Source organism: Cynocephalus volans, chromosome 18 (genome assembly GCF_027409185.1).
Source record: "Cynocephalus volans isolate mCynVol1 chromosome 18, mCynVol1.pri, whole genome shotgun sequence".
Lineage (NCBI taxonomy): Eukaryota > Metazoa > Chordata > Mammalia > Dermoptera > Cynocephalidae > Cynocephalus > Cynocephalus volans.
Genome location: NC_084477.1, coordinates 1,943,279 through 1,960,406, shown reverse-complemented (window position 1 = coordinate 1,960,406; position 17,128 = coordinate 1,943,279).

The following is a 17,128-nucleotide window of genomic DNA, read 5'->3' as shown; positions in this document are numbered from 1 at the left end:
ACATGGGTCCCCTCGTGGTGCAGTCAAGTCTCGTCTAATGCTCTTTTCCCATGCGCTTTCAAACCACGAGCATCCTCAGATGATGTGTGAGTGTACCTTCTCCTTACTTGCATCCCTTCGTAAAGCATCCTCGTGTGTGGGGAAGCTCGTGACTCTCAGTCACCCAGATTGTAAAGAAACCCTGTCTGGCTATGTACGCAGTGTTGCTGAAATGGCGTTTCCGGACGTCAGGTCCAACCCAGAATGGACACCAGATCAGTAGGATTTCAACACTGAGGTGCTTTCATTCCCTCCGTTAAGCTCAATTGTGTTCTGGGAAACTTGCGTGAGTATCTTTCACAGTCGTCGCCGGTGAACGATCCCCAGCCAGGTCCGGAAATGTTCTCATAGAGGCGGGCCATTCAAACGTTCCGAACCATCATATCCTGAGGGTACTTGTGACGTCTACGTGGTGGTGCCTTGTTTCACTGCGCAAAGGTCAAACCTAAGTGGGGGAGATCGTGTGCCTATCTTACACCAGCATTTCCGCCAGTGCTCTCAGACCATATACTCAATGCTGTTTCGAGTGGGAAAATCCAATCCACCTTCCAACGGAGAATATCTCCAATATGGCTGAGAGATCTCCACGCGCTGCTGCCATTCTCTGTGTCCGTTAACCAAGACACTGAGTTGTTGCGTGTGTGACCATCGGTTATTGAGCTTGTCATCCGTGGGGATGATAGGATAACGTAGTCAGGCTCCCTCGACTCAGGTTTGGTTGGGGGTCGGGCAGCGCATTTCTGGTGCTTCGCAGTTGTGTGTGGGTGGACTTAGAGCGCATGTGCACCAAGGTTCTGGTTCAGTCAATCGTTTTGGTGTGTTCTGCAGTTCGGGAAGCAGAGCTGGCCAGCAGAGCTCACCCCTCCATTAGAACATGTTTACTCTGGGGCCGAGCCCGTGGCGAACTCTGTAGAGTGCTGCGCTGGGAGCGCGGCGACACTCCCGCCGCGGGTTCGGATCCTATATAGGAATGACCGGTGCACTCACTGGCTGAGTGATGGTCACGGGAAAAAAAAAAAAAAAAAAAAAAAAACAGAACATGTTTACTCTGCTCGCAGCGGCTCACTTTCCCTTTCGACTTTGCCTGTAACACTGGAGTGTCTGAGTATCCCCGTTGCACTGCCTAGCTCCTACACGACTGTGTGTTGAATAGAGTCTACAGTTTCTTCCATCGTGGCTCGATTGAAAATTTGCCTTTTACCTAGCTCCCAGAACTGCGTGTGAAGGGTTCGAATGGGTTTAAAGGATTCTCTGAGCTCCGGACGCCAGGCCTACCTCCACATCATCCATTCCTCTATTCCAATTGACCACACGCTGCTTAAAATGACGTTTCGCTAACACATGCTCAAGAAGAATGTCGGCTATTTAGCAGTGAGATCTCCATGGTGCTGCTTCGCTTCATTGAGTTAGACTGAATATTTAATGCGAAAGCATCCGTGGGAATCTTTCCCAGACATGTCTGGCAATGCAGCTTTACCGATTATGTAATGCCATTGAAATGGTGCTTTCCGTTCCCTATCTAAACAAGCATATCTGAGAGTTCTTTTTGAGGTGTACCTTGCAGTGCTTTTTTCACTCCCGTACACCGCGTCTAGTAATGGGGACTTTCCTCTTGTAGGAATCTCAGAGATTTCCAGGAGTATTCCCCTATTGGACACTTCAGGGGATTGTAGTGGTGGATTCCGCGACCCGTTCCAAACCGGAAATTCGTCGCCAATATGGGAGGTCTAGTTTGTGTTGATTTGATTCCCTCCGAAAACCTCATATGTGAATGGAAACCTCCTGGGACCATCTTCACAAGAGATTTTGAAAAAAGGTGCTCCCATCCTATATCCAATGCGGCTTTTGATTTGGTTCCTCCATACCAGATCCAAACGGGAACTTCTTCAACACATGTGTCAGTTCTACTTTATCTAGTCCTGTTTCACTCGGGGAAGTTTCATTCCAAATGTCACACCTCTTCTGACAATCATCCACACAGCACTTCCCGAATGCCCTCTTAGCACGTGCAAGCTGTTGCCTCTAATGGTGTTTTCCCACGAACTACCCAAAGAGGAATTTGAAAACTTGCGAGGCGTATTCGTCATGGTGCTGCTCTTTTTCCTCACAACGCCTGAAAAACCGAAGAGGATCCTCCTCTGAGTATGCTTCTCAGTCATTTCCTCATGGGTCCCCTCGTGGTGCACTCAAGTCTCGTCTAATGCTATTTTCCCATGCGCTTTCAAACCGCGAGCACCCTCAGATGATGTGTGACTGCACGTTCTCTCTACTTGAAGTACTCGCAGCCCTGCGTAAAGCTTCCTGGTGTGTGGGGAAGCTCGTGACTCTCAGTCACCCAGATTGTAAAGAAATCCTGTCTATGTACGCAGTGTTGCTGAAATGGCGTTTCAGGAGGTCAGATCCAACCCAGAATGGACACCGGATGGGTAGGTTTTAAACACTGGGGTGCTCTCTTTCCCTCCGTTAAGCTCAATTCTCTTCTGGGAAAATTGCATGAGTATCTTTCACAGACGTGGCTGGGGAACATTCCCCAGCCATGTCCGGAAAAGTTCTCATAAAGGCGGGCCATCAAAACGTTCCGAACTTTCAATTCCGGAGGGTACTTGTGACGTCTACATGGTGGTGCCTTGTTTCACTGCGCTAACTTCAAATAGAAGAGGGGAACCTCGTGTGCCTAGGTTACACCAACATTTCCACCAGTGCTCTCGGATCATATACTCAATGCTGTTTCGAGTGGGAAAATCCAATCCACCTTCCAACGGAGAATATCTCCAATATGGCTGAGAGATCTCCACGCGCTGCTGCCGTTCTCTGTGTCCGTTAATCAAGACACTGAGTTGTTGCGTGTGTGACCATCGGTTATTGAGCTTGTCATCCGTGGGGAAGGTAGGATAACGTAGTCAGGCTCCCTCGACTCAGGTTTGGTTGGGGGTCGGGCAGCGCATTTCTGGTGCTTCGCATTTGTATGTGGGTGGACTTAGAGCGCATGTGCTCCAACGTTCTGGTTCAATCGCTTTGGTGTGTTCTGCAGTTCGGGAAGCCGAGCTGGCCGGTAGAGCTCAACCCTCCAATTAGAACACGTTTACTCTGCCCGCAGCAGCTCAGTTTCTCTTTGGACTTTGTCCGTGGCGCTGGAGTGTCTGAGTATCACCTTTGCACTGCCTAGCTCCTACTCGTCTGTGTGTTGAATAAAGTCTACACTTCCTTCCATCGTGGCACGATTGAAAGTTTTCCTTTTACCTAGCTCCCAGATCTGCGTATGAAGGGTTTCGTGTGGACTTGAAGGGCTCTCTGAGTTCCGGTCCCTAGGCCTACCTCCACATCATCCACTCCTCTCTGCCAATTGACCAGACGCTGTTTAAAATGGCTTTTCCCTTAAACGTTCTCAAGAAGAATGTCTGCAATATAGAAGTGATATCTCCATCGTGCTGTTTCGCCTCGTTGAGTTAGACTGAATACTTAATGCAAAGGCTTCCGTGCGTATCTATCCCAGAAATGTCGGGCAATGCAGCTTTACCGATTATGTAATGCCATCGTAATGGTGCTTTTCCATTCCCTATCTAAGCAAGAATATCTGAGAGTTCTTTTGAGGTGTACCTTGCAGTGCTTTGTTCACTCATGTACACTTCGCCTTGTAATGGGGACTTTCCTCTTGTAGGGATCTCAGAGACTTCCACGAATATTGCCTTATTGGACAGTGAAAGGGATTGTGGTGGTGAATTCCACGACCCGTTCCCAACCGGAACGTCGTCGCCTATTTGGGGTTTCTACATTGTGATGATTTGATTTCCTCCGAAAACCTCAAGTGTGAAATGGAAACCTCCTGGGACTATCTTCCCAAGAGATTTTGAAAGAAGGTTCTCCCATCCTCTATCCAATGCTGCTTTTGATTTGGTTCCTCGATACCAGTTCCAAACGGGAACTTCTTCAACACATGTGTGAGTTCTAATTTGTCGAGTCCTGTTTCATTCAGTGAAGTTTCATTCCAAATGTCACACCTCTTCTGACAATCATCCACACAGCACTTCTCGAATGCCCTCTTAGCACATACAAACCGTTGCCTCTTATGGTGGTTTCCCACGAACTACCCAAAGAGGAATTTGAAAACGTTCGACGCCTATTCGGCATGGTGCTGCTCTTTTTCCTGAAAAATCCTGAAAACCTGAAGAGGATGCTCCCCTGAGTATGCTTCTCAATCATTTCCACATGGGTCCCCTCGTGGTGCAGTCAAGTCTCGTCTAATGCTCTTTTCCCATGCGCTTTCAAACCACGAGCATCCTCAGATGATGTGTGAGTGTACCTTCTCCTTACTTGCATCCCTTCGTAAAGCATCCTCGTGTGTGGGGAAGCTCGTGACTCTCAGTCACCCAGATTGTAAAGAAACCCTGTCTGGCTATGTACGCAGTGTTGCTGAAATGGCGTTTCCGGACGTCAGGTCCAACCCAGAATGGACACCAGATCAGTAGGATTTCAACACTGAGGTGCTTTCATTCCCTCCGTTAAGCTCAATTGTGTTCTGGGAAACTTGCGTGAGTATCTTTCACAGTCGTCGCCGGTGAACGATCCCCAGCCAGGTCCGGAAATGTTCTCATAGAGGCGGGCCATTCAAACGTTCCGAACCATCATATCCTGAGGGTACTTGTGACGTCTACGTGGTGGTGCCTTGTTTCACTGCGCAAAGGTCAAACCAAAGTGGGGGAGATCGTGTGCCTATCTTACACCAGCATTTCCGCCAGTGCTCTCAGACCATATACTCAATGCTGTTTCGAGTGGGAAAATCCAATCCACCTTCCAACGGAGAATATCTCCAATATGGCTGAGAGATCTCCACGCGCTGCTGCCATTCTCTGTGTCCGTTAACCAAGACACTGCGTTGTTGCGTGTGTGACCATCGGTTATTGAGCTTTTCATCCATGGGGATGATAGGATAATGTAGTCAGGCTCCCTCGACTCAGGTTTGGTTGGGGGTTGGGCAGCGCATTTCTGGTGCTTCGCAGTTGTGTGTGGGTGGACTTAGAGCGCATGTGCACCAAGGTTCTGGTTCAGTCAATCGTTTTGGTGTGTTCTGCAGTTCGGGAAGCAGAGCTGGCCAGCAGAGCTCACCCCTCCATTAGAACATGTTTACTCTGGGGCCGAGCCCGTGGCGCACTTGGTAGAGTGCTGCGCTGGGAGCGCGGCGACACTCCCGCCGCGGGTTCGGATCCTATATAGGAATGACCGGTGCACTCACTGGCTGAATGATGGCCACGGAAAAAAAAAAAAAAAAGAAAAAAAAGAACATGTTTACTCTGCTCGCAGCGGCTCACTTTCCCTTTCGACTTTGCCTGTAACACTGGAGTGTCTGAGTATCCCCGTTGCACTGCCTAGCTCCTACACGACTGTGTGTTGAATAGAGTCTACAGTTTCTTCCATCGTGGCTCGATTGAAAATTTGCCTTTTACCTAGCTCCCAGAACTGCGTGTGAAGGGTTCGAATGGGTTTAAAGGATTCTCTGAGCTCCGGACGCCAGGCCTACCTCCACATCATCCATTCCTCTCTTCCAATTGACCACACGCTGCTTAAAATGACGTTTCGCTAACACATGCTCAAGAAGAATGTCGGCTATTTAGCAGTGAGATCTCCATGGTGCTGCTTCGCTTCATTGAGTTAGACTGAATATTTAATGCGAAAGCATGCGTGGGAATCTTTCCCAGACATGTCTGGCAATGCAGCTTTACCGATTATGTAATGCCATTGAAATGGTGCTTTCCGTTCCCTATCTAAACAAGCATATCTGAGAGTTCTTTTTGAGGTGTACCTTGCAGTGCTATTTTCACTCCCGTACACCGCGTCTAGTAATGGGGACTTTCCTCTTGTAGGAATCTCAGAGATTTCCAGGAGTATTCCCGTATTGGACACTTCAGGGGATTGTAGTGGTGGATTCCGCGACCCGTTCCAAACCGGAAATTCGTCGCCAATATGGGAGGTCTACTTTGTGTTGATTTGATTCCCTCCGAAAACCTCATATGTGAATGGAAACCTCCTGGGACCATCTTCACAAGAGATTTTGAAAAAAGGTGCTCCCATCCTATATCCAATGCGGCTTTTGATTTGGTTCCTCCATACCAGATCCAAACGGGAATTTCTTCAACACATGTGTGAGTTCTACTTTATCTAGTCCTGTTTCACTCGGGGAAGTTTCATTCCAAATGTCACACCTCTTCTGACAATCATCCACACAGCACTTCCCGAATGCCCTCTTAGCACGTGCAAGCTGTTGCCTCTAATGGTGTTTTCCCACAAACTACCCAAAGAGGAATTTGAAAACTTGCGAGGCGTATTCGTCATGGTGCTGCTCTTTTTCCTCACAACGCCTGAAAAACCGAAGAGGATCCTCCTCTGAGTATGCTTCTCAGTCATTTCCTCATGGGTCCCCTCGTGGTGCACTCAAGTCTCGTCTAATGCTATTTTCCCATGCGCTTTCAAACCGCGAGCACCCTCAGATGATGTGTGACTGCACGTTCTCTCTACTTGCAGTACTCGCAGCCCTGCGTAAAGCTTCCTGGTGTGTGGGGAAGCTCGTGACTCTCAGTCACCCAGATTGTAAAGAAATCCTGTCTATGTACGCAGTGTTGCTGAAATGGCGTTTCAGGAGATCAGATCCAACCCAGAATGGACACCGGATGGGTAGGTTTTAAACACTGGGGTGCTCTCTTTCCCTCCGTTAAGCTCAATTCTCTTCTGGGAAAATTGCATGAGTCTCTTTCACAGACGTGGCTGGGGAACATTCCCCAGCCATGTCCGGAAAAGTGCTCATAAAGGCGGGCCATCAAAACGTTCCGAACTTTCAATTCCGGAGGGTACTTGTGACGTCTACATGGTGGTGCCTTGTTTCACTGCGCTAACTTCAAATAGAAGAGGGGAACCTCGTGTGCCTCGGTTACACCAACATTTCCACCAGTGCTCTCGGATCATATACTCAATGCTGTTTCGAGTGGGAAAATCCAATCCACCTTCCAACGGAGAATATCTCCAATATGGCTGAGAGATCTCCACGCGCTGCTGCCGTTCTCTGTGTCCGTTAATCAAGACACTGAGTTGTTGCGTGTGTGACCATCGGTTATTGAGCTTGTCATCCGTGGGGAAGGTAGGATAACGTAGTCAGGCTCCCTCGACTCAGGTTTGGTTGGGGGTCGGGCAGCGCATTTCTGGTGCTTCGCATTTGTATGTGGGTGGACTTAGAGCGCATGTGCTCCAACGTTCTGGTTCAATCGCTTTGGTGTGTTCTGCAGTTCGGGAAGCCGAGCTGGCCGGTAGAGCTCAACCCTCCAATTAGAACACGTTTACTCTGCCCGCAGCAGCTCAGTTTCTCTTTGGACTTTGTCCGTGGCGCTGGAGTGTCTGAGTATCACCTTTGCACTGCCTAGCTCCTACTCGTCTGTGTGTTGAATAAAGTCTACACTTCCTTCCATCGTGGCACGATTGAAAGTTTTCCTTTTACCTAGCTCCCAGATCTGCGTATGAAGGGTTTCGTGTGGACTTGAAGGGCTCTCTGAGTTCCGGTCCCTAGGCCTACCTCCACATCATCCACTCCTCTCTGCCAATTGACCAGACGCTGTTTAAAATGGCTTTTCCCTTAAACGTTCTCAAGAAGAATGTCTGCAATATAGAAGTGATATCTCCATCGTGCTGTTTCGCCTCGTTGAGTTAGACTGAATACTTAATGCAAAGGCTTCCGTGCGTATCTATCCCAGAAATGTCGGGCAATGCAGCTTTACCGATTATGTAATGCCATCGTAATGGTGCTTTTCCATTCCCTATCTAAGCAAGAATATCTGAGAGTTCTTTTGAGGTGTACCTTGCAGTGCTTTGTTCACTCATGTACACTTCGCCTTGTAATGGGGACTTTCCTCTTGTAGGGATCTCAGAGACTTCCACGAATATTGCCTTATTGGACAGTGAAAGGGATTGTGGTGGTGAATTCCACGACCCGTTCCCAACCGGAACGTCGTCGCCTATTTGGGGTTTCTACATTGTGATGATTTGATTTCCTCCGAAAACCTCAAGTGTGAAATGGAAACCTCCTGGGACTATCTTCCCAAGAGATTTTGAAAGAAGGTTCTCCCATCCTCTATCCAATGCTGCTTTTGATTTGGTTCCTCGATACCAGTTCCAAACGGGAACTTCTTCAACACATGTGTGAGTTCTAATTTGTCGAGTCCTGTTTCATTCAGTGAAGTTTCATTCCAAATGTCACACCTCTTCTGACAATCATCCACACAGCACTTCTCGAATGCCCTCTTAGCACATACAAACCGTTGCCTCTTATGGTGGTTTCCCACGAACTACCCAAAGAGGAATTTGAAAACGTTCGACGCCTATTCGGCATGGTGCTGCTCTTTTTCCTGAAAAATCCTGAAAACCTGAAGAGGATGCTCCCCTGAGTATGCTTCTCAATCATTTCCACATGGGTCCCCTCGTGGTGCAGTCAAGTCTCGTCTAATGCTCTTTTCCCATGCGCTTTCAAACCACGAGCATCCTCAGATGATGTGTGAGTGTACCTTCTCCTTACTTGCATCCCTTCGTAAAGCATCCTCGTGTGTGGGGAAGCTCGTGACTCTCAGTCACCCAGATTGTAAAGAAACCCTGTCTGGCTATGTACGCAGTGTTGCTGAAATGGCGTTTCCGGACGTCAGGTCCAACCCAGAATGGACACCAGATCAGTAGGATTTCAACACTGAGGTGCTTTCATTCCCTCCGTTAAGCTCAATTGTGTTCTGGGAAACTTGCGTGAGTATCTTTCACAGTCGTCGCCGGTGAACGATCCCCAGCCAGGTCCGGAAATGTTCTCATAGAGGCGGGCCATTCAAACGTTCCGAACCATCATATCCTGAGGGTACTTGTGACGTCTACGTGGTGGTGCCTTGTTTCACTGCGCAAAGGTCAAACCAAAGTGGGGGAGATCGTGTGCCTATCTTACACCAGCATTTCCGCCAGTGCTCTCAGACCATATACTCAATGCTGTTTCGAGTGGGAAAATCCAATCCACCTTCCAACGGAGAATATCTCCAATATGGCTGAGAGATCTCCACGCGCTGCTGCCATTCTCTGTGTCCGTTAACCAAGACACTGCGTTGTTGCGTGTGTGACCATCGGTTATTGAGCTTTTCATCCGTGGGGATGATAGGATAATGTAGTCAGGCTCCCTCGACTCAGGTTTGGTTGGGGGTTGGGCAGCGCATTTCTGGTGCTTCGCAGTTGTGTGTGGGTGGACTTAGAGCGCATGTGCACCAAGGTTCTGGTTCAGTCAATCGTTTTGGTGTGTTCTGCAGTTCGGGAAGCAGAGCTGGCCAGCAGAGCTCACCCCTCCATTAGAACATGTTTACTCTGGGGCCGAGCCCGTGGCGAACTCTGTAGAGTGCTGCGCTGGGAGCGCGGCGACACTCCCGCCGCGGGTTCGGATCCTATATAGGAATGACCGGTGCACTCACTGGCTGAGTGACGGTCACGGGAAAAAAAAAAAAAAAAAAAAAAAAGAACATGTTTACTCTGCTCGCAGCGGCTCACTTTCCCTTTCGACTTTGCCTGTAACACTGGAGTGTCTGAGTTTTCCCGTTGCACTGCCTAGCTCCTACACGACTGTGTGTTGAATAGAGTCTACAGTTTTTTCCATCGTGGCTCGATTGAAAATTTGCCTTTTACCTAGCTCCCAGAACTGCGTGTGAAGGGTTCGAATGGGTTTAAAGGATTCTCTGAGCTCCGGACGCCAGGCCTACCTCCACATCATCCATTCCTCTCTTCCAATTGACCACACGCTGCTTAAAATGACGTTTCGCTAACACATGCTCAAGAAGAATGTCGGCTATTTAGCAGTGAGATCTCCATGGTGCTGCTTCGCTTCATTGAGTTAGACTGAATATTTAATGCGAAAGCATCCGTGGGAATCTTTCCCAGACATGTCTGGCAATGCAGCTTTACCGATTATGTAATGCCATTGAAATGGTGCTTTCCATTCCCTATCTAAACAAGCATATCTGAGAGTTCTTTTTGAGGTGTACCTTGCAGTGCTTTTTTCACTCCCGTACACCGCGTCTAGTAATGGGGACTTTCCTCTTGTAGGAATCTCAGAGATTTCCAGGAGTATTCCCCTATTGGACACTTCAGGGGATTGTAGTGGTGGATTCCGCGACCCGTTCCAAACCGGAAATTCGTCGCCAATATGGGAGGTCTACTTTGTGTTGATTTGATTCCCTCCGAAAACCTCATATGTGAATGGAAACCTCCTGGGACCATCTTCACAAGAGATTTTGAAAAAAGGTGCTCCCATCATATATCCAATGCGGCTTTTGATTTGGTTCCTCCATACCAGATCCAAACGGGAACTTCTTGAACACATGTGTGAGTTCTACTTTATCTAGTCCTGTTTCACTCGGGGAAGTTTCATTCCAAATGTCACACCTCTTCTGACAATCATCCACACAGCACTTCCCGAATGCCCTCTTAGCACGTGCAAGCTGTTGCCTCTAATGGTGTTTTCCCACGAACTACCCAAAGAGGAATTTGAAAACTTGCGAGGCGTATTCGTCATGGTGCTGCTCTTTTTCCTGACAACGCCTGAAAAACCGAAGAGGATCCTCCTCTGAGTATGCTTCTCAGTCATTTCCTCATGGGTCCCCTCGTGGTGCACTCAAGTCTCGTCTAATGCTATTTTCCCATGCGCTTTCAAACCGCGAGCACCCTCAGATGATGTGTGACTGCACGTTCTCTCTACTTGCAGTACTCGCAGCCCTGCGTAAAGCTTCCTGGTGTGTGGGGAAGCTCGTGACTCTCAGTCACCCAGATTGTAAAGAAATCCTGTCTATGTACGCAGTGTTGCTGAAATGGCGTTTCAGGAGGTCAGATCCAACCCAGAATGGACACCGGATGGGTAGGTTTTAAACACTGGGGTGCTCTCTTTCCCTCCGTTAAGCTCAATTCTCTTCTGGGAAAATTGCATGAGTATCTTTCACAGACGTGGCTGGGGAACATTCCCCAGCCATGTCCGGAAAAGTTCTCATAAAGGCGGGCCATCAAAACGTTCCGAACTTTCAATTCCGGAGGGTACTTGTGACGTCTACATGGTGGTGCCTTGTTTCACTGCGCTAACTTCAAATAGAAGAGGGGAACCTCGTGTGCCTAGGTTACACCAACATTTCCACCAGTGCTCTCGGATCATATACTCAATGCTGTTTCGAGTGGGAAAATCCAATCCACCTTCCAACGGAGAATATCTCCAATATGGCTGAGAGATCTCCACGCGCTGCTGCCATTCTCTGTGTCCGTTAATCAAGACACTGAGTTGTTGCGTGTGTGACCATCGGTTATTGAGCTTGTCATCCGTGGGGAAGGTAGGATAACGTAGTCAGGCTCCCTCGACTCAGGTTTGGTTGGGGGTCGGGCAGCGCATTTCTGGTGCTTCGCAGTTGTATGTGGGTGGACTTAGAGCGCATGTGCTCCAACGTTCTGGTTCAATCGCTTTGGTGTGTTCTGCAGTTCGGGAAGCCGAGCTGGCCGGTAGAGCTCAACCCTCCAATTAGAACACGTTTACTCTGCCCGCAGCAGCTCAGTTTCTCTTTGGACTTTGTCCGTGGCGCTGGAGTGTCTGAGTATCACCTTTGCACTGCCTAGCTCCTACTCGTCTGTGTGTTGAATAAAGTCTACACTTCCTTCCATCGTGGCACGATTGAAAGTTTTCCTTTTACCTAGCTCCCAGATCTGCGTATGAAAGGTTTCGTGTGGACTTGAAGGGCTCTCTGAGTTCCGGTCCCTAGGCCTACCTCCACATCATCCACTCCTCTCTGTCAATTGACCAGACGCTGTTTAAAATGGCTTTTCCCTTAAACGTTCTCAAGAAGAATGTCTGCAATATAGAAGTGATATCTCCATCGTGCTGTTTCGCCTCGTTGAGTTAGACTGAATACTTAATGCAAAGGCTTCCGTGCGTATCTATCCCAGAAATGTCGGGCAATGCAGCTTTACCGATTATGTAATGCCATCGTAATGGTGCTTTTCCATTCCCTATCTAAGCAAGAATATCTGAGAGTTCTTTTGAGGTGTACCTTGCAGTGCTTTGTTCACTCATGTACACTTCGCCTTGTAATGGGGACTTTCCTCTTGTAGGGATCTCAGAGACTTCCACGAATATTGCCTTATTGGACAGTGAAAGGGATTGTGGTGGTGAATTCCACGACCCGTTCCCAACCGGAACGTCGTCGCCTATTTGGGGTTTCTACATTGTGATGATTTGATTTCCTCTGAAAACCTCAAGTGTGAAATGGAAACCTCCTGGGACTATCTTCCCAAGAGATTTTGAAAGAAGGTTCTCCCATCCTCTATCCAATGCTGCTTTTGATTTGGTTCCTCGATACCAGTTCCAAACGGGAACTTCTTCAACACATGTGTGAGTTCTAATTTGTCGAGTCCTGTTTCATTCAGTGAAGTTTCATTCCAAATGTCACACCTCTTCTGACAATCATCCACACAGCACTTCTCGAATGCCCTCTTAGCACATACAAACCGTTGCCTCTTATGGTGGTTTCCCACGAACTACCCAAAGAGGAATTTGAAAACGTTCGACGCCTATTCGGCATGGTGCTGCTCTTTTTCCTGAAAAATCCTGAAAACCTGAAGAGGATCCTCCCCTGAGTATGCTTCTCAATCATTTCCACATGGGTCCCCTCGTGGTGCAGTCAAGTCTCGTCTAATGCTCTTTTCCCATGCGCTTTCAAACCACGAGCATCCTCAGATGATGTGTGAGTGTACCTTCTCCTTACTTGCATCCCTTCGTAAAGCATCCTCGTGTGTGGGGAAGCTCGTGACTCTCAGTCACCCAGATTGTAAAGAAAACCTGTCTGGCTATGTACGCAGTGTTGCTGAAATGGCGTTTCCGGACGTCAGGTCCAACCCAGAATGGACACCAGATCAGTAGGATTTCAACACTGAGGTGCTTTCATTCCCTCCGTTAAGCTCAATTGTGTTCTGGGAAACTTGCGTGAGTATCTTTCACAGTCGTCGCCGGTGAACGATCCCCAGCCAGGTCCGGAAATGTTCTCATAGAGGCGGGCCATTCAAACGTTCCGAACCATCATATCCTGAGGGTACTTGTGACGTCTACGTGGTGGTGCCTTGTTTCACTGCGCAAAGGTCAAACCTAAGTGGGGGAGATCGTGTGCCTATCTTACACCAGCATTTCCGCCAGTGCTCTCAGACCATATACTCAATGCTGTTTCGAGTGGGAAAATCCAATCCACCTTCCAACGGAGAATAACTCCAATATGGCTGAGAGATCTCCACGCGCTGCTGCCGTTCTCTGTGTCCGTTAACCAAGACACTGAGTTGTTGCGTGTGTGACCATCGGTTATTGAGCTTGTCATCCGTAGGGATGATAGGATAACGTAGTCAGGCTCCCTCGACTCAGGTTTGGTTGGGGGTCGGGCAGCGCATTTCTGGTGCTTCGCAGTTGTGTGTGGGTGGACTTAGAGCGCATGTGCACCAAGGTTCTGGTTCAGTCAATCGTTTTGGTGTGTTCTGCAGTTCGGGAAGCAGAGCTGGCCAGCAGAGCTCACCCCTCCATTAGAACATGTTTACTCAGGGGCCGAGACCGTGGCGCACTTGGTAGAGTGCTGCGCTGGGAGCGCGGCGACACTCCCGCCGCGGGTTCGGATCCTATATAGGAATGACCGGTGCACTCACTGGCTGAGTGATGGTCACGGGGAAAAAAAAAAAAAAAAAAAAAAAAAAGAACATGTTTACTCTGCTCGCAGCGGCTCACTTTCCCTTTCGACTTTGCCTGTAACACTGGAGTGTCTGAGTATCCCCGTTGCACTGCCTAGCTCCTACACGACTGTGTGTTGAATAGAGTCTACAGTTTCTTCCATCGTGGCTCGATTGAAAATTTGCCTTTTACCTAGCTCCCAGAACTGCGTGTGAAGGGTTCGAATGGGTTTAAAGGATTCTCTGAGCTCCGGACGCCAGGCCTACCTCCACATCATCCATTCCTCTATTCCAATTGACCACACGCTGCTTAAAATGACGTTTCGCTAACACATGCTCAAGAAGAATGTCGGCTATTTAGCAGTGAGATCTCCATGGTGCTGCTTTGCTTCATTGAGTTAGACTGAATATTTAATGCGAAAGCATCCGTGGGAATCTTTCCCAGACATGTCTGGCAATGCAGATTTACCGATTATGTAATGCCATTGAAATGGTGCTTTCCGTTCCCTATCTAAACAAGCATATCTGAGAGTTCTTTTTGAGGTGTACCTTGCAGTGCTTTTTTCACTCCCGTACACCGCGTCTAGTAATGGGGACTTTCCTCTTGTAGGAATCTCAGAGATTTCCAGGAGTATTCCCCTATTGGACACTTCAGGGGATTGTAGTGGTGGATTCCGCGACCCGTTCCAAACCGGAAATTCGTCGCCAATATGGGAGGTCTACTTTGTGTTGATTTGATTCCCTCCGAAAACCTCATATGTGAATGGAAACCTCCTGGGACCATCTTCACAAGAGATTTTGAAAAAAGGTGCTCCCATCCTATATCCAATGCGGCTTTTGATTTGGTTCCTCCATACCAGATCCAAACGGGAACTTCTTCAACACATGTGTCAGTTCTACTTTATCTAGTCCTGTTTCACTCGGGGAAGTTTCATTCCAAATGTCACACCTCTTCTGACAATCATCCACACAGCACTTCCCGAATGCCCTCTTAGCACGTGCAAGCTGTTGCCTCTAATGGTGTTTTCCCACGAACTACCCAAAGAGGAATTTGAAAACTTGCGAGGCGTATTCGTCATGGTGCTGCTCTTTTTCCTCACAACGCCTGAAAAACCGAAGAGGATCCTCCTCTGAGTATGCTTCTCAGTCATTTCCTCATGGGTCCCCTCGTGGTGCACTCAAGTCTCGTCTAATGCTATTTTCCCATGCGCTTTCAAACCGCGAGCACCCTCAGATGATGTGTGACTGCACGTTCTCTCTACTTGAAGTACTCGCAGCCCTGCGTAAAGCTTCCTGGTGTGTGGGGAAGCTCGTGACTCTCAGTCACCCAGATTGTAAAGAAATCCTGTCTATGTACGCAGTGTTGCTGAAATGGCGTTTCAGGAGGTCAGATCCAACCCAGAATGGACACCGGATGGGTAGGTTTTAAACACTGGGGTGCTCTCTTTCCCTCCGTTAAGCTCAATTCTCTTCTGGGAAAATTGCATGAGTATCTTTCACAGACGTGGCTGGGGAACATTCCCCAGCCATGTCCGGAAAAGTTCTCATAAAGGCGGGCCATCAAAACGTTCCGAACTTTCAATTCCGGAGGGTACTTGTGACGTCTACATGGTGGTGCCTTGTTTCACTGCGCTAACTTCAAATAGAAGAGGGGAACCTCGTGTGCCTAGGTTACACCAACATTTCCACCAGTGCTCTCGGATCATATACTCAATGCTGTTTCGAGTGGGAAAATCCAATCCACCTTCCAACGGAGAATATCTCCAATATGGCTGAGAGATCTCCACGCGCTGCTGCCGTTCTCTGTGTCCGTTAATCAAGACACTGAGTTGTTGCGTGTGTGACCATCGGTTATTGAGCTTGTCATCCGTGGGGAAGGTAGGATAACGTAGTCAGGCTCCCTCGACTCAGGTTTGGTTGGGGGTCGGGCAGCGCATTTCTGGTGCTTCGCAGTTGTATGTGGGTGGACTTAGAGCGCATGTGCTCCAACGTTCTGGTTCAATCGCTTTGGTGTGTTCTGCAGTTCGGGAAGCCGAGCTGGCCGGTAGAGCTCAACCCTCCAATTAGAACACGTTTACTCTGCCCGCAGCAGCTCAGTTTCTCTTTGGACTTTGTCCGTGGCGCTGGAGTGTCTGAGTATCACCTTTGCACTGCCTAGCTCCTACTCGTCTGTGTGTTGAATAAAGTCTACACTTCCTTCCATCGTGGCACGATTGAAAGTTTTCCTTTTACCTAGCTCCCAGATCTGCGTATGAAAGGTTTCGTGTGGACTTGAAGGGCTCTCTGAGTTCCGGTCCCTAGGCCTACCTCCACATCATCCACTCCTCTCTGTCAATTGACCAGACGCTGTTTAAAATGGCTTTTCCCTTAAACGTTCTCAAGAAGAATGTCTGCAATATAGAAGTGATATCTCCATCGTGCTGTTTCGCCTCGTTGAGTTAGACTGAATACTTAATGCAAAGGCTTCCGTGCGTATCTATCCCAGAAATGTCGGGCAATGCAGCTTTACCGATTATGTAATGCCATCGTAATGGTGCTTTTCCATTCCCTATCTAAGCAAGAATATCTGAGAGTTCTTTTGAGGTGTACCTTGCAGTGCTTTGTTCACTCATGTACACTTCGCCTTGTAATGGGGACTTTCCTCTTGTAGGGATCTCAGAGACTTCCACGAATATTGCCTTATTGGACAGTGAAAGGGATTGTGGTGGTGAATTCCACGACCCGTTCCCAACCGGAACGTCGTCGCCTATTTGGGGTTTCTACATTGTGATGATTTGATTTCCTCCGAAAACCTCAAGTGTGAAATGGAAACCTCCTGGGACTATCTTCCCAAGAGATTTTGAAAGAAGGTTCTCCCATCCTCTATCCAATGCTGCTTTTGATTTGGTTCCTCGATACCAGTTCCAAACGGGAACTTCTTCAACACATGTGTGAGTTCTAATTTGTCGAGTCCTGTTTCATTCAGTGAAGTTTCATTCCAAATGTCACACCTCTTCTGACAATCATCCACACAGCACTTCTCGAATGCCCTCTTAGCACATACAAACCGTTGCCTCTTATGGTGGTTTCCCACGAACTACCCAAAGAGGAATTTGAAAACGTTCGACGCCTATTCGGCATGGTGCTGCTCTTTTTCCTGAAAAATCCTGAAAACCTGAAGAGGATCCTCCCCTGAGTATGCTTCTCAATCATTTCCACATGGGTCCCCTCGTGGTGCAGTCAAGTCTCGTCTAATGCTCTTTTCCCATGCGCTTTCAAACCACGAGCATCCTCAGATGATGTGTGAGTGTACCTTCTCCTTACTTGCATCCCTTCGTAAATCATCCTCGTGTGTGGGGAAGCTCGTGACGCTCAGTCA